Source organism: Rhipicephalus sanguineus, chromosome 5 (genome assembly GCF_013339695.2).
Source record: "Rhipicephalus sanguineus isolate Rsan-2018 chromosome 5, BIME_Rsan_1.4, whole genome shotgun sequence".
Lineage (NCBI taxonomy): Eukaryota > Metazoa > Arthropoda > Arachnida > Ixodida > Ixodidae > Rhipicephalus > Rhipicephalus sanguineus.
In genome coordinates, this window is record NC_051180.1 from 106,539,991 (window position 1) to 106,559,622 (window position 19,632).

The 19,632-nt window shown below is 49.7% G+C and overlaps 1 pseudogene; it reads right to left on the reverse strand.

The window, feature by feature from the left end:
* The window catches only part of LOC119394097 (AF4/FMR2 family member lilli-like), a 44,363-nt pseudogene that overhangs the window by 1,809 nt on the left and 22,922 nt on the right, over window positions 1-19,632 (reverse strand).

Here is a 19,632-nt window from a genome sequence, read left to right on the forward strand (position 1 = left end):
AAGATAGACCATTCTTTCGTTTGGCGCAGTACGTTACTTGTTCAGTATGACGGAGTGTATACTTGTGCTGGTGCAAGCAGTCTAGAGAGCATGCGCGGCTGTCGCGGCGTATGTGCAAGTAGTGCAAGTAGATTACGCATCTTGAAGATATGCCGCGGAACATGACAACTTAGAACATAATTTCCTGACACGATACAGTTTTATATTCCCATGCTCTCGCGGCCACAGAACAAGGCCAATGTTAGCCGCCGGTGTTACATTTACACGGCCATTTCCTTTATACAGGATTGTATCAATGAATTCCTGTGCGCGCAGAGCCGTTTGCACCTGTAGTATTGGTCTTTCCTCCAATTAGACCTTCAAGCGCCATTTGTGTTCTATATAGCGGGGAAAAAATCTCACTTTCTGTGCATTCTCGGGGTATATATACTTGTAGAGTGTGTGCCAACACCGGGAAACAGTATATAACTGATGCAACCGTACGCACGCACGAACATTGCTGCACATCGAAACAACGGAACTGCGCCCGGTGTAGACACGTTAGAAACCACTGGCGTGTATGTATACGTACGCTTATACAAGTGTGATATACAAAAACTGGGCCTTCTTACACTACACAGTGGCACACACACACATGGCACGCGGGTGACAACAGCGAGGGCAGCACCGCAGAATGCGGTGTCTATTCTTAGAGTAGGGCGCACAAGACGGCAGCGTCCTGCATCATGTTCTGCAGCGGCACCTGCGTGTCCATCGGCAGAAGCTCGACGGTGAGCTGCCTTTCGGAGCGCGCCTGTTGGCACCTGTGGCAATCGCAAGCGACCCGAGCGCCGCCCGCGGCGGCAGCGGCGGCTGAGGCACCTCCCTCTCGCGGTGTTGATGACGATGCGACCGCCTTGATTTCGTCGTCGTCATCGTCGTCGCCATAGTCCTCGACAATGGCGCCCGGACTGTCGTCCATCGCTCGGCGGCCGTGCCTCCTGCCGGACTCCGCTCGCCGCCGCCTCGGCCAGCATCTGCTGCTGACGCTGCTGCTGTAGCTGTTGGTGGTACTGCAGCTGCTGTTGCTGCTGCAAGTAGAGCTGTTGCTGCCTCTGCTGCTGCTCGAGGGCGACCAGAAGGTGCGGGTTGCACTGGGGGCAGTTGGGGTCCAGCTGAGCGGGCTGCGACTTTTTTCTTGCCGAACAGCCTGAATTTCTGCGTAGACGGGGAGCGGAGAAGAAGTTTGGAATAATGAAGAGACAGTGAGAGAGAGAGAAAGATTATAAGAAAATTGTCAACAGGAAAGAACATAAAAGAGCACGACACACGACGAGTATGGACAGGGCGCTCTCCTCTGCTCCCTTACTCGTCCGGTGCCTTGTTTTGTATTTTTCTTACGATCTACCAACCAGCCCCAAAGATCACGCTATAGTTAATAAGTCCGGCCTGAAACGAATGACTTACGTCCCGCTATCTCGTGTTGGGGTAAAGTTAACTAGAGGAACAGAAGAAAGTGAAGATGTGGGATAAGATGGGAATAATAAAAACAAGAACTGATATCGAAAACGGGTATTATATTCGTATATCCACTTCATTTTATATAAAATATTCCACAATAGCTTTCGTAGCCTCTAATTAGTCGAATTTCTGCCGTGGTGCGTCTAATAGAAGGAGTAACCTAGACTGTATACGCCCGACAGTTTACACTGCAAGGCGGAGCAGGCAACATCTACCGTACACGTGTACAAGTTGTTTCACTTAAGTAGGGCCATGTTTTGTATATTTAACGGGCGCTTTACGAGTATGCAGCCAACTTATATCGTTCACTGTGCTTTTGACCTGCACTTATGCAAATAATTAATGATAATTATTTAAACAACATTTCCTTTAAACTGCAGTCGTCAGCCGATCGCGGCCAGAGGATTCCTGGACTAAGGGACCCTCCCACCTAGAGTGAACCCAAGCTTAAAGGGGTGGTGCCATCAAATTTCGAAGCTATAACAAGCCTGTTGTGGGTTTCCTCTGTATGCAAGGACACTCCACACGAAGGGTCGGACACAGCAGACGTTTAGAATATATTTTAATTCACTTCCAAAGTGTACCTAAATGCCCATTCTCCCGATCGAAACCCATCGCTAGCGCGCCAACGCTGACGTAGATCTGTAGGAAGGGCAACGAAAGTTGTAGTGACGTCACACTAAATCTGCTGTAGTAACGTGAGTGACCTCCGGACCTCCGCCACTTCCGCAACGTACGTACCGGCTGTAGTGAAGTAGAATATATTCTAATTCACTACAGTACCGGCAAAGCATCGGTTGCTACATCACTCGCCGAGTTTCGATCGCTTCCTGGCTAAGTGCGTCACAGCCTTGTGTGGTCACGTGACCACGCCTCCGACACTTCTACGTCACTGCCCAACCTCGGCGCCCAGGAACCGAAACCGAAAGTTGTCCACATCAAAACGCGATATTAAATTATTTAGCGAGAATACATGAATCTTGGTGCGTGCATCATGCTTCCTGGAGCTATAGGAAACGCTTACAGCAAAGAACGCGCAAACCACAAATTTGGTGGCACCACCCCTTTAAGAGCTCGGGGACACTGTTTTGGCAAATTAAAAGTTTATTTCATCATCATCATCAGTCGTCAGTGGAAAAGTTGTAGAACCTATGCTTAGTGACTTTTATCCAAACAATTTCTTTCCTCGATAAAAGCTCCCATGGTTTTAACTTTTGTGGGAGGCAAAGAAAGGGCGCAAGGTTTTGAAAAGTACCACGTGACTAGGCGATTGCGCGCCGCGTCGTTAGCGTTAGCGCCCTCATAATGTTGCGAACCAGTTATTGGCGCTTGTGCGTCGGGGCAACTTATCGCCTTGTCTTCAGACGAGGAAAAAGAGAAATGAAACTTCATCGTCACTCAAAGGACTTACGAGTAAGGGAACTCAGTTCAGGCCATTTCTTTCATGGTACTTGATGGCAGACATGATGTATACGTACGCACTCATGTCAGCACTCCCGGAGTGCAATGGCTGCAGTCAGCCGCCGATGGTTGGAGGAGAAACGTTAGGGTGTTAGGCTGATGGCCATCAGATATGCGACAACAAAGCAATGAAAGCGCGTCATGATTGATTTATTTTATGACGCTGGGAAGTGATACGAATTTTGACTTGATTGCATCGAACTTGATTCTCTCACCCATACTTCCGAAGGTCGCGAGTTCGTACAAACTTTCTACGCTATGTATCCGCTTACTGAATGTATCCGAACAATTCGTTAGTTATCATCGTCATCGTAAATGAAAAAAAAAAAACCTGGTTTAGTGCAAAAGCTATCACTACCACTGTGCAGATTAAATTAAGTGTTTTATTTAGCTAGTGACTGTATTGTAATCGGTGTGTACGCTTTCGAGTGTTGCAGATATATAATTCCATGTACTTCGTGGGCCGAAGGTCAACGGTCTCCAGTTCACCTGGGCAAACTGATTCAATTTTACTCCTGGGAACGTTTAATTAGGTCGCTATTGAAATGTCTTACAACTAGCGATGCTACATGCGTAGTTATCGGTATATCTGAGAGGTTTGTCATCACGTGGGCAGCATGCCCATTTATATGTGCAGCGATGATTACATATCGAAATGCCGTACCTTGCCGCGTAAGATCGCGCTATTTGAGTATATGGCGCTCCATATATGATGGTTCAGAATGTTCAACAGAGGTAGGGTGTGGTTGGCCTCACAATATTTCTAATGCCGAGCCTTTGAGACTCCCGGCAGGCATCGCCCTTATGGGAACCATTTCAAGCGTATGTTTAGTCACGAGTTAACAATTTGCCCTTTCTACCGATCTGAATGCGCATATTTCCATAGCTTCAGATACTGTAGCTCAGCACAATGGGCTTCCTCCCTGTTGAAACGATTTTAAGAACACTTCGGCACAGTTGAATAACTAGAGCAAAATACTCGCTATTTAGGGTCTTTAACCAAACAAACGTCGCACTCCTTAAATGGACACCAAAAGGACACAATGAACTGAACTATAATTAAAGAGTGTATACTAAAGACTACCATTTCAAAAGATTATTTTAAATGTGAAGGATTTCTTGGCGAACCAGAGGCACTTTGACCGTATCTATCTATCTATCTATCTATCTATCTATCTATCTATCTATCTATCTATCTATCTATCTATCTATCTATCTATCTATCCGCCTACGTCCGGGGACTCTCCTGGTCGTCTCCTTAATTTGGGGCGCGCCAAAGTTGCCATAGGAGGAGGTGAGTGTATGACAAACACGATTCGTAGGCCATTACACGAACAACGCGACTTCGATGTCGCGTACGTCATGATATCCTTTTCACGAGTCACGTGTGGCGCATACCCGCATATCGCTGCCCCTGGTATGAGGGTGTGCGCCACCAAGACTTTGGAAATCTTAACGCGATGGCGTGAAGGAGCCCGCATCGCAGAAAATGCTGTGCCGTCGTCGGCGGCGTTGTAAATGCGTGAAATAGCCCTGTAGAAGCAAAGAACAAAAATCACAACTCATGCCGGAATCGAACCCAGGCATTCTGCATGGCAGTGAAGTATTCTACCACAGAGCCACGTCAGTGCTTCAAACTAGGGGTGTGCGAATATTCAGAGTTTCGAATACGAATCGAATAATATCTAACCGACCTAACCTAATAATACCTAATCTAAGCGTGCGCGGTGTTGGAGGCCATAAAACAGACGTCTCTGCTCTAACGTGAGTGCCGTCGTTACGTCGGATCATGAGTTACCCTCACACCAGTGTACTCGCCCTGCCTTATTGATAAGTTCACGATTGTGCCCAACCACTCAATTTACACAAGGATGTTGATCCATCTGGTAAAACTTGCCTCAAAGAAAAAAAAAATCCAGTGTAGCTTGCTACTCGCTGACTGCTTCGCATGAAATTGATTCCCACAATGCTTGAGATCTACCCATATATTTTTTTTTTCATGTGGTGGGAAATAGCTCAGCCAGAATTGACAAAGGTTTCAATTCGCGAGTGATCTTTGCCAAAGGTGCAGTCCGCTTCGTCAATAATGGGAACAGCATCATGACTGGCCGTTTTTTAACGCGATAGCGTTAAAGAGCTCGTATCGCAGAAATTCCGTCGTCGGTGTCGGCACCGTTGGTTGTGAGCGAAAAATCATCATCTTGTCCGTGACCGAAAAATCGAAAAAGCTGCAAATAAAATAAATAATAAAAATGTTGGGTCCGAGTGAGAATCGAACCCAGACCGTCTGCGTGTCAAGCAGGTGTTCTACCACACAGCCACGCCTCTGCTTAGAGCTGCACTGAAAGTAACTTTCATGCTTCCCAAAAATACGCGTCCTGTATACAGGTGTCACAGTACGAGATGTAATATAGCAGTAATATTGCGTGGTACAAGCGTACATTGCCATCGGGCGTCACACCAAGTCAATATCATAACGACTTGGTGGTTTAAAGACAGCCATCCATTACAGAAGGCACACGCATTACTGCGCGTATTACCTTAAGACCACGTAGTGGGTGCATCGCAACTTCGAAAACGTTTCTCGCGCATAACTGCCCCTGGTTTAAAGCATGCTACCCATTACATGAGGCACACATCTCAGTGCGCGCATTCTGTTAAACACTCGTAGTGTTCAAAGTGCGCACTAGGGGCAGGATATCGCTATCGCGTTCAACTCTTAAAGGCGAAGCTTAAGCGTCCCCCAATTTTTTTTTTTTTTGCGAACACAGGCTCTCATTAAGGCGGTGAAAATAAGGGTAATTAAGACGTTCTAATTGTTTACCTGACGAAGGAAAAACGCCTGCTGTTATACGTCAGTGCGACGTCAGATGTTAAGATATTTTTTTCTCAGAAACTTTGGGCGCATTAGCGAGGGAAAATTCTTGAGAAATTGCTGTGGTGAGACTTTTTTATCTGTCTTCTTTTTAACTTGGCCTCTCAAATATGTTCTTATCGACTGTCGAAATCACGCGAGCGACAAGCGAGTGCACGGGGAGATTAAGAAATGTATCTTTTTTTTGCGTCAATAGAATAGACAGCATGGCGACTTAGTACAATGACGTTATTAACGCTGCAAAGAAAGGACAGCGCACTCAAAGAAAGGCATTGACACAGGAAAAAAAAGAACAGCCACGCTGCAAACCGCCACATAACATCCGCAGTTGTTAACAGCGACGTCTTTTGCACATTCTAACATTTTCCCAAAGTGGCATGACGCATACCAGCTGGCGCACAATACATGCAGCATACTTGTGTAACTTTTCGCTGGCTGGGACTCGCGACAGATCACTGCTTCTTAGTTACAGTATCCGCTCCTCCGTGAAAAAGCCCCAGGACTTCTTATATTCACGCAAGATTAAGTCGCCTTTGAGGCCCAATAGAGCATATCCCGCTTTCGAAGAAGCCGTCGATTGCCAACTTAATAAGCCTCTATAATAGCCTGCCTTAGATATGCCTGATCGTAGTTCTGCAGAATGCAACGCTTATTACAGTTAAAAAATAACACACACGTCGCTTCTCAGGAACAAAAGCTCCAAGGCGAAACCAGATGGTATAGTCGGTGCGCCGAGCGTTACCGTTTCCTAGAAATCGCAGCGCACGCGCGCGTTCACTTAGCGAGTTCGTAAACCTTCCAGGAGAAAAGTCGCCAGAATAGGATAAACAAAGGCAAGCTCAGCGCGATCGTGACTTGGGCCCGGAGCGCGCACTAAGCGCTAGGCTGGGCGCCGAACATATAAGAGCGACGCGCCGCTTTGCGAAACCACCTCTACAAATTTGACGGACCTATAGTATATCGTTACAGCAGTGACACGCGCCCAGTCGTGAAGGACTCGAAATGGATCGAGACATGCGCGGGTCTATATGTGTGGCGCTGTGATGCCTGAGAAGGATCGGTGCTTCGCAAGCTTCTCTACAGAGACCTTGCAGGAGCATAGGCCTAATACTCTGTGCATCGCTCTTGTATGTATATGCTCCATGCAAACTCGCGTCACCTGCATACATAACAAGGGCTTACGTACTTATGTCAAAACGTGCATATTTTGCATCTTAGAACACGTCGCTCTCACACACTAGCTTCTAAAATCCTGTACCCCAATAACAGATTTGTTGCACTGACGGTTATCAACGCTACCGTCTTATCTATACAGGCCAAATATTATGCCGTCATTTTTAAATGCGAATAACGTTCTTTTTGGCTAGCACAATGCGTTCCAGGTACATGGGTGACGGTCCGACTTCTGGTGTAATTACTATGGTTCAATTAAAAACTACAGATAATGCTCCTTATGCTTTCCTTGGCTTCATTATCTGTATCCCTCACATGGTATAACAAAGTAAAATGCAACTCGATCAGTTCCCCATTCTCGTTCATTTTTTTTAAAGAAACATACGACCATTTGTCACATTGCATATGATTCTGTTTTGAGAACGTTGACGGTAATAAAAGGGGTCTCCGCCATGTGACTATCCTGCCTATATGTCGTTTTTGTGTGCGGTACCTGCATTTCGTCGTTTTATTTATAAATAAGGACATCCTCCTCATTCTCGTTTAATGTACGAGTGCAAGTGGAGGAGGCGCTGTACGAACTCGACTTCATCAAGCTCTTAGAATGCAAGCGCAATTAGGCTTGCTTCTGCCCGCCCGAACACCGTTTGAACTGTCCGCACCCTAAAAAAAAGAAGATGGAAAAGAGAGTCATTTGACTCTTTTTTTATGTGTCCTGACTTTCCACGTATATGACTCTCTTCAAAGAGACGCGTGAACTCTCTTTGGAGATCGTTATACCAGTTATACTCTCGCTGGAGAGTCGCGGGACCAAAAAGAGAGTTGACGTGTCTCTCTAATATGAGTCATACGCATGGCAAGTCACGACTCGCCAGAGAGAGCAACACATACTTTGTTTTCTTAGAGTGCGGTAATGAGTACGGAAACTTTTCTGTCGATACTACATTTCTTGACAAAAAGAAAGAAAAAAAAACCCAGATGAATGAGAGAAACTTGCAAGATGAATCCAATGTATAAACTGTGTGGCGAAGCAATTCGTACTGTTTAACGGTTGCGTTCTCCAGCGGCTCCTAGTGGGTCGTCCTCTTATAAACGCCGCTCGCTCTCGGAGCCCGTGCTCTTGACCTGACTGTCGCCATAGCGAATTGTCGCCGAGTCCCGTCCAATAAACCGCTTAACAAATTGGTGGAGAGTGCTGTGCTCCCATTCGATGCCTCTGGAGCTTCGATCCCGTACCCTACCAGCTACCATGCCTCAAGACGCCGCCCAGCAGACGCCTCGGCGTACACCGACCTCATGTCCCGGTGTCTCTCGTATCCGCGATCCCCCAGTCTTCACTGGCGCAGATGGGACCGACGTGGAGGACTGGCTCGCGATCTATGAACGCGTGAGTGTCCCCAATAAATGGGACGAGGCGGGAAAATTGACCAACTTGGTTTTCTACCTCGCGGGTGTGGCCGGCCTGTGGTACAACAACCACGTATCCGATTTTACGACGTGGTCCGACTTCAAGACCGCCATCGTCAACGTGTTTGGCCGCCCTGCCGTTCGTAAGCTGCAGGCCGAACAGCGTTTGCGAGAACGAGCTCAGCAGGCCGGTGAAACCTTTACCAGCTACATTGAAGACATCCTCGATTTGTGTAAGAAAGCCGACGCGACCATGTCGGAATCTGACAAGATGAGGCACATTATGAAAGGCATCGACGACGATGCCTTCACGATGCTGCTCGCCAAAAACCCCAGCACAGTGGCCGAGGTCATCACGTTCTGCCAGGGCTACGAGGAGCTGCGCCGGCAGCGGTCGATGACCCGTCGCTCTCCATCCCGCGACGCCGAGCTCGCTGGCTTGTCGACCATATCCGACCACTCCGTCTTGCTCGCAGAGGTGAAGTCATTCGTGCGCGAGGAAATTGCGCGCCAGTTCTCTCTGCTGGACTTTGCTCAACCACAGTACGTTCAACAGCCGTCAACTACCCTTCTCCCTCCCCTCCGTCGAGCGATTGAGCAGGAAATCGCGGAGGTCATGCCTGAGTACCACCAGCACCATCCAGCTCCTGCACCACTCAGTTACGCCCAAGTTGTCGCCAGGACGTCCCCAGTAATACCTACGGCTGCCCCACACAGTTACGCCGAAGCCGCCGCTAGACATCAGTCCTTCGAAGCGGCTGTGCCGGCTACCTACGCCGACGTCATGCAGAGGCCACGACTGCAGCCAACGATGCAGCCATACCAGTCGCCACCCCGTCAATCACGTCCTGCGCCATGGGCGGGCCCTGCTCCAGCAAACCGATGGCGCACACCTGACAACCGCCCCATATGCTTCGCATGCGGTTACGCCGGCCACGTGGCGCGTTATTGCAATCGCGTCCAGCCGCCTCAAGTCGTGTCGCCCGCCACCAGCCAGTCAAACCGCACATTTTACGCCCTACCTACGCCTCTGTCGCCGACGTCACGCCAGGCTCCATCTACTCGGCGCTCTCCGTCTCCACGACGTCGCTCACTGTCGCCGATGCGCCCACGTCCGGTCGCACGCGACCAGGAAAACTAGTCGTCGCAGTCCAGGAGGCAAGGGCTGCGACGCTATCGAACTGCGAAAGCCCTCAGCGAAGCCCATCGAACGTGATAGACGTGTTTGTCGACGGTGTTCCCGTATCTGCCCTTGTCGACAATGGAGCCGCCGTATCCGTTATGGACCGAAAATTGAGCCGATTACTACGAAAAGTGAGGACGCCACTTTCTGGGATGTCTCTCCGTACAGCCACCTCCCAGAGTATTCATCCTACAGCAATATGCACAGCTCGCGTCGTCATTCAGGACGTTCTGTACGATGTCGAGTTCATTATAATTGCTGCATGCTCTCACGACGTCATCCTGGGATGGGATTTTCTCTCCCGCCACGACGCCGTAATTCATTGCGCACAAGCCGAAATCGAACTCTCCCCGTTCTCAGATCTGACGCCGGCAGACACTTCATCGGTATCGAGCAAGATCCTCGTCAAAGACGATACCAAAGTGCCTCCAAACTCGTCGACGGCTGTGTCAGTCGACTGCGCCGGTCTCTCCGACACCATTGCACTCATTTCGCCATCGGACCATGTTTGCACAAGGAGAGGCTTGCTGGTACCTTTCGCGACCGTCCAGGTCACTCAGGGCATTACCGCTATTTTTGTTCACAACCCATCTCCATACATTGTTACGTTGGTGCGAGGGGAATGTCTTGGCAGAGTGGAGCCCCTTGAAGACGCCCAAGTTATGGACGCACCCGATGACACGCACTGTCCCAGTTCTGGTACGCTCAGTGCTGTTTCCGCGTCCGATTCGTCACCTGCTGATGTGTTTAGGTCCTCCATTGCGGACGACCTCACATCGGTCCAGCGTTCCCAACTTCTGTGCCTGCTGGAAGAATTTCGTTCTTCTTTCGATGTCGGGCAAACTTCTCTCGGCCGCACTTCCGCTGTTACCCATCGCATCGACACCGGCGCCCAGCCACCACTGCGGCAACGTCCATATCGCGTGTCTCCCGCAGAACGGCGGGTCATTAATGAGCAAGTCGACGATATGGTTCGACGCGACGTTATTCGGCCCTCGGACAGCCCATGGGCGTCTCCCGTTGTTCTCGTTGCGAAGAAGGACGGTTCCGTGCTGTTCTGTGTGGACTACCGACGGCTCAACAAGATCACTCGCAAGGATGTTTATCCGCTGCCGCGAATCGACGACGCAATTGACAGCCTGCAAGGAGCCGAATTCTTTTCGTCTCTTGATTTGCGCTCGGGGTACTGGCAAGTACCCATGGCGGATGACGCTCGACCGAAGACAGCCTTTGTCACGCCTGACGGCTTGTACGAGTTCAACGTCATGCCGTTTGGTCTGTGTAATGCGCCCGCGACCTTCGAGCGCATGATGGACACCGTTCTGCGCAACTTGAAATGGCACACGTGCTTGTGTTACCTGGACGACGTCGTGGTTTTCGCTCCGGACTTCTCCACGCATCTCCAACGTCTGCGGCATGTTTTGACGCGTTTGCGCAACGCCGGCCTCCAACTGAATCTGAAGAAGTGCCGATTTGCAGCACGGCAGCTGACAATCCTCGGCTACGTCGTGTCCAAGAACGGAATCCTTCCCGATCCGGCCAAGCTTCGGGCCGTGGCCGAATTTCCCAAACCTACGTCCGTAAAAGAACTGCGCAGTTTCGTAGGACTGTGTTCGTACTTTCGACGCTTCATACGAAACTTTGCCACCATCATATCGCCGCTGACGAAGCTCCTTGGAAGTAACGGACCCCTAGATTCGTGGTCGTCCGAGTGTGACTACGCGTTCGCAAAGCTCCGTCGTTTGTTGACGTCTCCTCCCATACTCCGCCACTACGATCCTACGGCCCCAACGGAGGTACACACGGACGCCAGCGGTGTAGGCCTCGGCGCTGTCCTTGCGCAGCGCAAACCAGGGTTCCCCGAATACGTCGTGGCATACGCAAGCCGTACGCTTACCAGAGGCGAGACGAATTACTCAGTCACGGAAAAAGAGTGCCTGGCGATCATATGGGCCCTTACAAAGTTTCGACCTTATTTGTATGGTCGCCCATTTGATGTCGTCACCGACCATCATGCACTATGCTGGCTGTCGTCATTGAAGGATCCCTCAGGCCGACTCGCGCGCTGGGCACTTCGCCTGCAGGACTACGACATCCGCGTGCTGTACCGCAACGGACGCCAGCAAGCTGACGCCGACGCCCTCTCGCGCTCCCCCTTGCCTGGCGACAATGCCCCCTGCTCAGTACCTCACATGGCTGTTGCTTCAATCAACGTTCACACCATCGCTACCGAACAGCGCAAGGATAAATGGATCACGTCGCTGATCGACTTGCTGGCGGATCCGTCGGCAACACCATCCACTCGCGCGTTGCGTCGTCAAGCCCACCATTTCGCCGTTCGTGACGACCTCCTGCACCGACGGAATTACAACGCCGACGCCCGCCAGTGGCTACTAGTGATACCCCGCAGTCTGCGTTCTCAAATATGCGAAGCCTTCCACTCCGACCCGCAATGCGCGCACTCTGGGGTATCCAAAACTTACCACCGCATTCAACAACGATACTTCTGGCGTGGGATGTACCGCTACGTGCAGAAGGTCGTTCGCTCCTGCCTCGATTGCCAACGCCGAAAACCTGCAACGCACGTGTCGCCAGCAGGTCTACAACCATTACCTTGCCCTAACCGTCCGTTTGGGCGCGTGGGCATCGATTTGTATGGACCACTTCCTCTGACTTCGGCTGGTAACCGCTGGGCCATCGTCGCTGTTGACTATCTAACGCGATACGCCGAAACCGCCGCCCTCCCAGCGGCTACAGCGCGCGATGTTGCCTCCTTCTTACTACACAGATTCATACTGCGTCACGGTCCACCCCAAGAGCTTCTCAGCGATCGAGGCCGTGTCTTCTTATCAGAAGTCGTGGAAGCCATTCTGAAAGAGTGCCATGCTGTTCACCGCAAAACTACTGCTTACCACCCGCAGACGAATGGCCTAACCGAACGCTTTAACCGCACGCTCGGCGACATGCTGTCAATGTACGTCGCCGCCGATCACACCAATTGGGATGCCATTCTGCCCTTCGTCACCTACGCCTATAATACCGCCCCTCAGAGCACTACCGGTTTTTCACCCTTCTTCTTACTGTACGGAAGGCACCCGTCGCACACCATCGACACGATACTTCCATACAAGCCGGATCCATCTGAGTGTGCGCCTATTTCTGACACAGCCAGGCTTGCTGAAGAATGTCGCGAGCTTGCCAAGACATTTACGACGCAGGAACAAGAGCTGCAGAAGAGCATTCGCGGTGGCACCACCACTTCTGAGCCTACGTTCCTCCCTGGAGCGCTCGTATGGCTCTCGGTCCCTACCACTGCAAGTGGCCTCTCTTCAAAACTGCTGCCGAAATACGAAGGCCCATACCGGGTCGTCGAGCGCACATCCCCGGTCAACTACTTGATCGAACCCATCAAACCAGCTTCGGACATGCGCCGTCGAGGGCGCGACATAGTCAACGTGGAGCGCCTCAAGGCCTACTATGACCCACTCATATAGTGACGAGCTGTTAGGTCGCCGGACGGCTCCCTCTTCGTACCCGGGGTAATTGTGGCGAAGCAATTCGTACTGTTTAACGGTTGCGTTCTCCAGCGGCTCCTAGTGGGTCGTCCTCTTATAAACGCCGCTCGCTCTCGGAGCCCGTGCTCTTGCCCTGACTGTCGCCATAGCGAATTGTCGCCGAGTCCCGTCCAATAAACCGCTTAACAAATGTATTATCAGTGAATGTCGGCAGCCAATGCAATGACTCTTTCCGTTCGAATCGCATCGGTGCGTTTTTCGACAATCGAACGTATCAACAGCTCACGCATCGACACCCTGGTGGTTGAAATGCCTCGGCAAGCAACCCGTGTGTTCGCCATATAGCGCAATATCAATACCATGATGTTGGGATAGCCGGCTATAACCTAGCCTATTTTTCCATGTTTCAATATATAAATATTAAAAAAATAAATAAAATCATGTCAACAAGATTGGGAGGCGCACTTCAGGGTGCCTCTGTTCTCTGTTTACTTCCTGTTTTGACTGCGAACAGAATGGAGTTCTGTGTTTTTTTTTCTATTTTTTTTGTTATATCCTTGGACGCGATGAGATGCGTCAGTTGTGGGAAGGAGGAAGCACGTAAATGCTACCCCACGTGTTGATCATGCTCAATTGTCGCGCAATTTCTTTTTTCGCCTTTCAGTTGGGCTTTCTCAGTCTCGTTAACGAGCTAAATCTGTTAAGTAAAACTGAGTCGTAGTTTTGATGCGGCCAAAACGAACAAATTTCGCGCACTTAGATTACGAGGTGTACGTTAAAGAACACCAGGTGTTCGAAACTAATCCGGATCCCTCTCATTGTCGACGCCTCTCACAATCCGTTGAACAGATTCGCGTTGTTAAACCCCGCAGTTCAATACAAATAAATTTCGACTTCATTTTTTGAAGGTACCTTCTGTTATATGCAGTGTCTCTACGATGCTTGTCACTCGATACTGTAGACAGTGTTTGAGGTGATGCTATTTTTTACAACACATAAGGGAGCGCGGTGCAACGTTGTGCAAGGAAGGAAGGAAGGAAGGAGAGGAAGGAAATAGAAGAGATAGGAAAGGAGAGTGTCATATCCGCACAATACCGAGCACACCTGATCGCGGTGCCTCTCTCTCCGTTAGAAAAACGGGTAGGTGCCCGGCGGCACTGAGAATCGAACGCAGTGCCTCTCGCTTTGCAGGTGGACGATGTTACATTGGGCCACCGCTACAACGGTATCCTCCCTTTCTCTCGTTGGTCTGTGGACGCAGCCCCGCATGACAAGGCATCACCTTCGACACTCCACGGCGGCGGCGCCCCATTGCTTACCACGGTAAACAACGCGAGTAGGGGGGGGGGGGGGGGAGGGGCGGAGGAGAGCGCTGCGCTGTCATCGGATCGGGCCAGAGCACGGCTGACCTCGGGCGCCCGCTGGCTCGACGGCAGGCGCTGCTTTCGCTTCAAATTGGGTCAAGTCCTCTAGCTCGCGCTGCTCACGCCAGCACCTGAGCGCAACGCCCGCGTACACCCGGCGACCAAGTGGTGCGCGAAGTCACCGATGCGCAGAGCGCTCGCGTCACGGCCCAGAATGGAGTCGAGTGCGTACGTGAGATCTGTGGTGCTGCTTGCACTATGGCTGCCGCACTCCTCGCGCTCGCTCGCCGGTACCGGGCCGGCTTTGACGAGACGTCGTGCGACACACCGATAGTCACGTGCGCGAGCAGGGCTCGGACATTGGGGGTGAATGGTAATGAGAAGTATAGGCATGACCATCGGAAGACAAGAAGTGGGAGAGGGGGGGGGGTGGCGGCGGCACGGCGTGCGGGCGTAAGATCACGTTCCGAACGCAAATGCAGGCGCTGACGCAACCTGTAACGAGCGTGACGCGTCGGGAGACGATGTGTCTTTGAAAAAGAACTAACGAGACTTTGAGCGATAAGTACGAATGTTGTAAACTTCGTTGATCTCAATTTCTCTCTGTACGACTTTTTACTTGGTCTATTCGGTGTGTTTCCGACTCGCAACAAGTGTTGGCTATCAGTTCAGTTATGTACGCACATTTTGATAATCAACTAATTGAACTTAAGACAATCGATTATAGATTCAAACACGCACTATAGCTGCTGTCAATAACGCCACCTGGTGAACAAAGCGTTAATATGGTTTAAGACAACTGAGCGTGGGAAATGAATGGGTCTGATCAGTGGGGGAATGCAAAGAGCTCAAAATAGTGATATTACCGTAACTTGGATGGACACGAGTACAATGAGTAACGATTAAAGACTGAGTTACGTAAAATTTGACAAATTTTAGGAGATTGCAAAGGGCCGTTCTTCCAAGCTCCAGCTATATCTTTCGTAACCATGTCTTTCAATCCTTTCTCCTTTCATAAAAAAAGTAAAAATGCTGCGTAGAAACATGAAACACAAGTTTGTATGTTATACACTCGTCCACAAGCTCGCACAAACTACCGATAATAAAGAGGGCGAGCAGACTGATAACGGTAATTGAGATCGCGATTAAATGTGCGCTGAGTGAGCGAGAGTGCGCAGATATTGCCTAATGAGGCAAGCGGTCGTGCATTGTTAGGATATCAGTGAACAGGAATGACTTCCATTATAGTATAACCTTTGCCGTGACCGCCCTTTTACCAATACACTCGTACACCCTTTCAGAAGAGACGGCACGGTACATAAATTCTATGTCGTACATTCCAGAGGCACCTGGTACATCGAGAACCATATTGTCCCCGAAATTTCCGCTTGAATTTGTTATGGACATGAAGTTTACCTCTGTTGCGCATGTGAACTTGAAATTTCGATACAACAACGATTCATTTTGTGTGCCTCTGTCAACACACAGCGCTATCAGCTCCCCTCCCCCTCGCCCCCCTTTTACCTTCGCAAGGAAAATGAGAAAGTTAGGCACCTGGTGCATGCTCTTTCAAACACTTCTCGTACATAACACGATGACAATTGGAAAAGTTCACAGCTCTAGAAACTATATATATATATATATATATATATATATATATATATATATATATATATATATATATATATATATATATATATATATATATATATATATATATATATATGTGTGTGTCTTTTAACGTGTTTTTAACGATAATGTTTGTCTCAAAATGGTGGTTTGGAGTATATAATACTAATATTATGTCACGAAGCAAAATTTGCTGACGTCGTATGAACACGCTGATGAATGCAAAAATAAAGAACAGTGCTGCTGCTTACTTATCGAAGCTGCTACAATAGTCGTAATGAAGGAACACAGTGACTGGTAACCGAGCTACGCAAGCTATGACAGAAGTTACACGAAACGAGAAAAAAAAAACGCTAACGGGAGTCGTACTTCTCCTCCCGAGTTTAATATATGAGCTGTCGTCGGCTTTTGCTCGTGAAGCCCTGTTTAGTTACCTGCGTCTCTGAACATAATAATTTGTGGGGTTTTACGAGCCAGAACCACGATCTGATTATGAGGCACCGTACGCCGTAGTGGAGGGCTCCGGAAATTTGGCCCTTCTGGTATTCTTTAACGCGAGCTGACATCGCGCAGTACACGGGCATCTAGCATCTCGCCTCCATCGAATCGCGAACTCTATGACCGGAATCGAACCTGCGACTTTCGGCTCGGCAGCCGAGCGCCGTAACCAATTTACCACCGTGGCGCACGTTTCCCGATCATCAAAATACTATCATTTGCACGTTTGATTTGATTTGATTTATTAGAATTCCCGATAATCACATTATTTTCGATAATCACAGAGTTCCCGATAATCACACAGAGGCATTGGCTGTGCGGGGACGGCAGCAGTTGGCAGCGACCGCAACGAATAGCGTTCCTTCCCACTCACCTTGACTTTCTTTTTCTGCAAAGAACCGTCTTCAGGGTCGTTGGATAAAGTGTCCATCATGGTGCGCGCGGCAGCGCTGGTGCCCTGCAATACGTCTCCGGCTTGTCCGCGACCGAGCAACACAGCGGGGCGCACCTGCAATAGGAAAAAAAAAGTATGCGCGTAAATCTGTAGAACATGTTGAACAAGGCAGGACAAATAGCTTGCTGTGCCTCATGTTGTTTGTCGTGTAAAATCCTATTAATGTAAACCTAGTGCCGAGGCCATAGCCTCGTTTATGCTATTTTTACGTGTGGGAGTGACTTGTTAGGCTATCAGCAGACCTTGATTGCATTTGCAATTTTTTTAAGTGCGAATGCACTTTATAAGCGACCCTGAATCCGCCGTCCCATAGCAACGGCGCGAGGAGCGTCTGTAGCAACGGCGCAGCGACGTCACGCCCCACGTGACTGCGCGCGCTCCGCCCTCCGCTCCGTGGCTACCGTGGCTGCGCGCGCCCCGCGCATTGCCTGTGGTGATGAAGGCCGGCGGCGAGACGCCGAACGAAAGCGTGCGAAGCGAGCCGAGCACCCCGAAGCCGATCTGGCGCGGGGACGCGCGATGCGTGAGCGAGCGCGGGCCCTCGAATTCGATCGGCCGGACGCGCGCTTCAAGCGAGACTTCCTGGACCGCAGCTTCGGATATAGCTGCGCGGTGTGCGATCGACTGTGGTTCGACAACAACCTGAGCCCCATCTCGGGCGTGCGCAACGCCGCCAACAAGTTGAACGCGTTTGCGGGTTCTTTGGAACGAGTTCGGAAGACAGATCATCATCATCAGTAAAAGTGCTTTGCACTTAAAAACGGCCAGACCTCCGTGGGTCGGCTGGCGCGTGCTCTCCCGCTGCCGTCTCCTTCGCTCGGCTCTGCAGTTTAGTCGCGCGCGCCCCCTCATAGCATCACCCCGTGCTTCGCACTTCCTCATACTCCCCTTCGGGGAAATGCGGGGTTTTTTTAGCTAACACAGCTTGTGAAAGTATAAAATGTCAGTCTGTGGCAAGCTGTGACACGTAATTAACGAAGACAGTTGTCCAATTCAATAGATAGGGGCGATTGCGAGATAAAAGCGTAATTTCTCTGTCATGCTGGGCTAAATAAGGGATGCTTACACAACTAGGGCCTTTTTTTGTGACTCTAAAAAGCTTCCATAATTTCTCTGCCGTCTTTAGCCCTTCATGACAGAGAAATTTCCTTCTTGTATAGTTTTGTCGCCTGATACAGCTTTTTCTTGGTTAGTCCACCTGTAATCTTTTTGCATTTGTCTTCTGTTGACGTCATCGGCGTGTGTTCACGGGGTGAAGGGTTGTGCTTTAAACATGTCTTCCGCACTGTTCTCACAACTAACTTGTCCGCGTGGTCGCGGACAAGTTAGTTGTGAGAACAGCGCTGGTGTTCGTGTCCCTTCTTTTCCTCTGTCCTCCTTCGTATCGCGTTGAAAGCATTCAACAGGCCTATTTTCTATAAGCCTTTCTTACCTATTTTTATTATTATTCGTCGAAATTGTCGCGTGACCCTCTCTTGCCTTTGTTGTTGTTTTTTCCTTCATCCGTAATTTTAACTCGCCGACAGTCCTTCACCACCGGATACACCGTATATACTATAGATGCAACCTACAGCAATCACTAGTCTCTCCAGGACCACATATAAAAAAAAGGGGGCCTACATCCTTACACACATAGCTATACTTACACGTTTCCCTGTCATGCCGCGTGACGTGAACGACGAGAACTGTGCACTTTCACTGAATTATTTTCGCTGTAGTATACGCACTCGTAGAATACCTGCACGCTCAAGGATTTCTCCGTTTTCAGTTCAACCCGCAGAGGTATAGCTTAGGAGGTATCGAACCCGATTCCTGGCCACGGCGGCAGCCCTTTCCCACCCCCTTGCTATAGTATAATATACATGGCTATGCTACGCTTTACCCTCTCCCCTACTCCTCGCCCGCACTTCTCTTTCCCACCGCATTACGATATGACTGCAGAAAAGTGACAACAGGGCTGGTTGGCAGTTGTTCTTGAACCTCTAGGAAACAGTGATAAAAAAGAAAACAACTCGGACAAGAGAAGGTTGAAGGGCACAACGCAGACTTAAGAGCACGTTAAAGAACGCCAGGGGGGTTCCCCGCTGCGGCGTGCCTCATAAGTATGTCGTATCTTGGCTCGTGAAACTCCGTGAACTACTACTGCCACCTTTATCAGTTCCCCCTTGAAAGTATTACGCAAGGATCATTTCGTCTAAAAAAAGTGTTTTGTGAAAGTTATGAATGGATTACTATTAATGCATCAAGTGGTGAGAAAGATAGAGAGAAATATAGGATGGTTTAGAGGTTAATCAGAAGGGAAAAAAATCCACTTGCTACCCAAAACCTGGGGTCAGTGAGGTTTTAAAAATTAAGAAGGGAGGGAGAGAGAAAGAGAGAGCATGTGCACACCATCACTCTATTGCAGCTTACTCTCTCTGGAGAATAAGATTCGTCCATCAGAGAAAACAACGTCGATACCGGCTACAGCTTCCCGTGCAGGTCTGTTGTCCGAACGGCAGATGTGTCTTCGGCGCTCTCAGATATGATGAGTTATGAGGAAACTACTTTCGAATCGGGCGATGGGAAGCAAT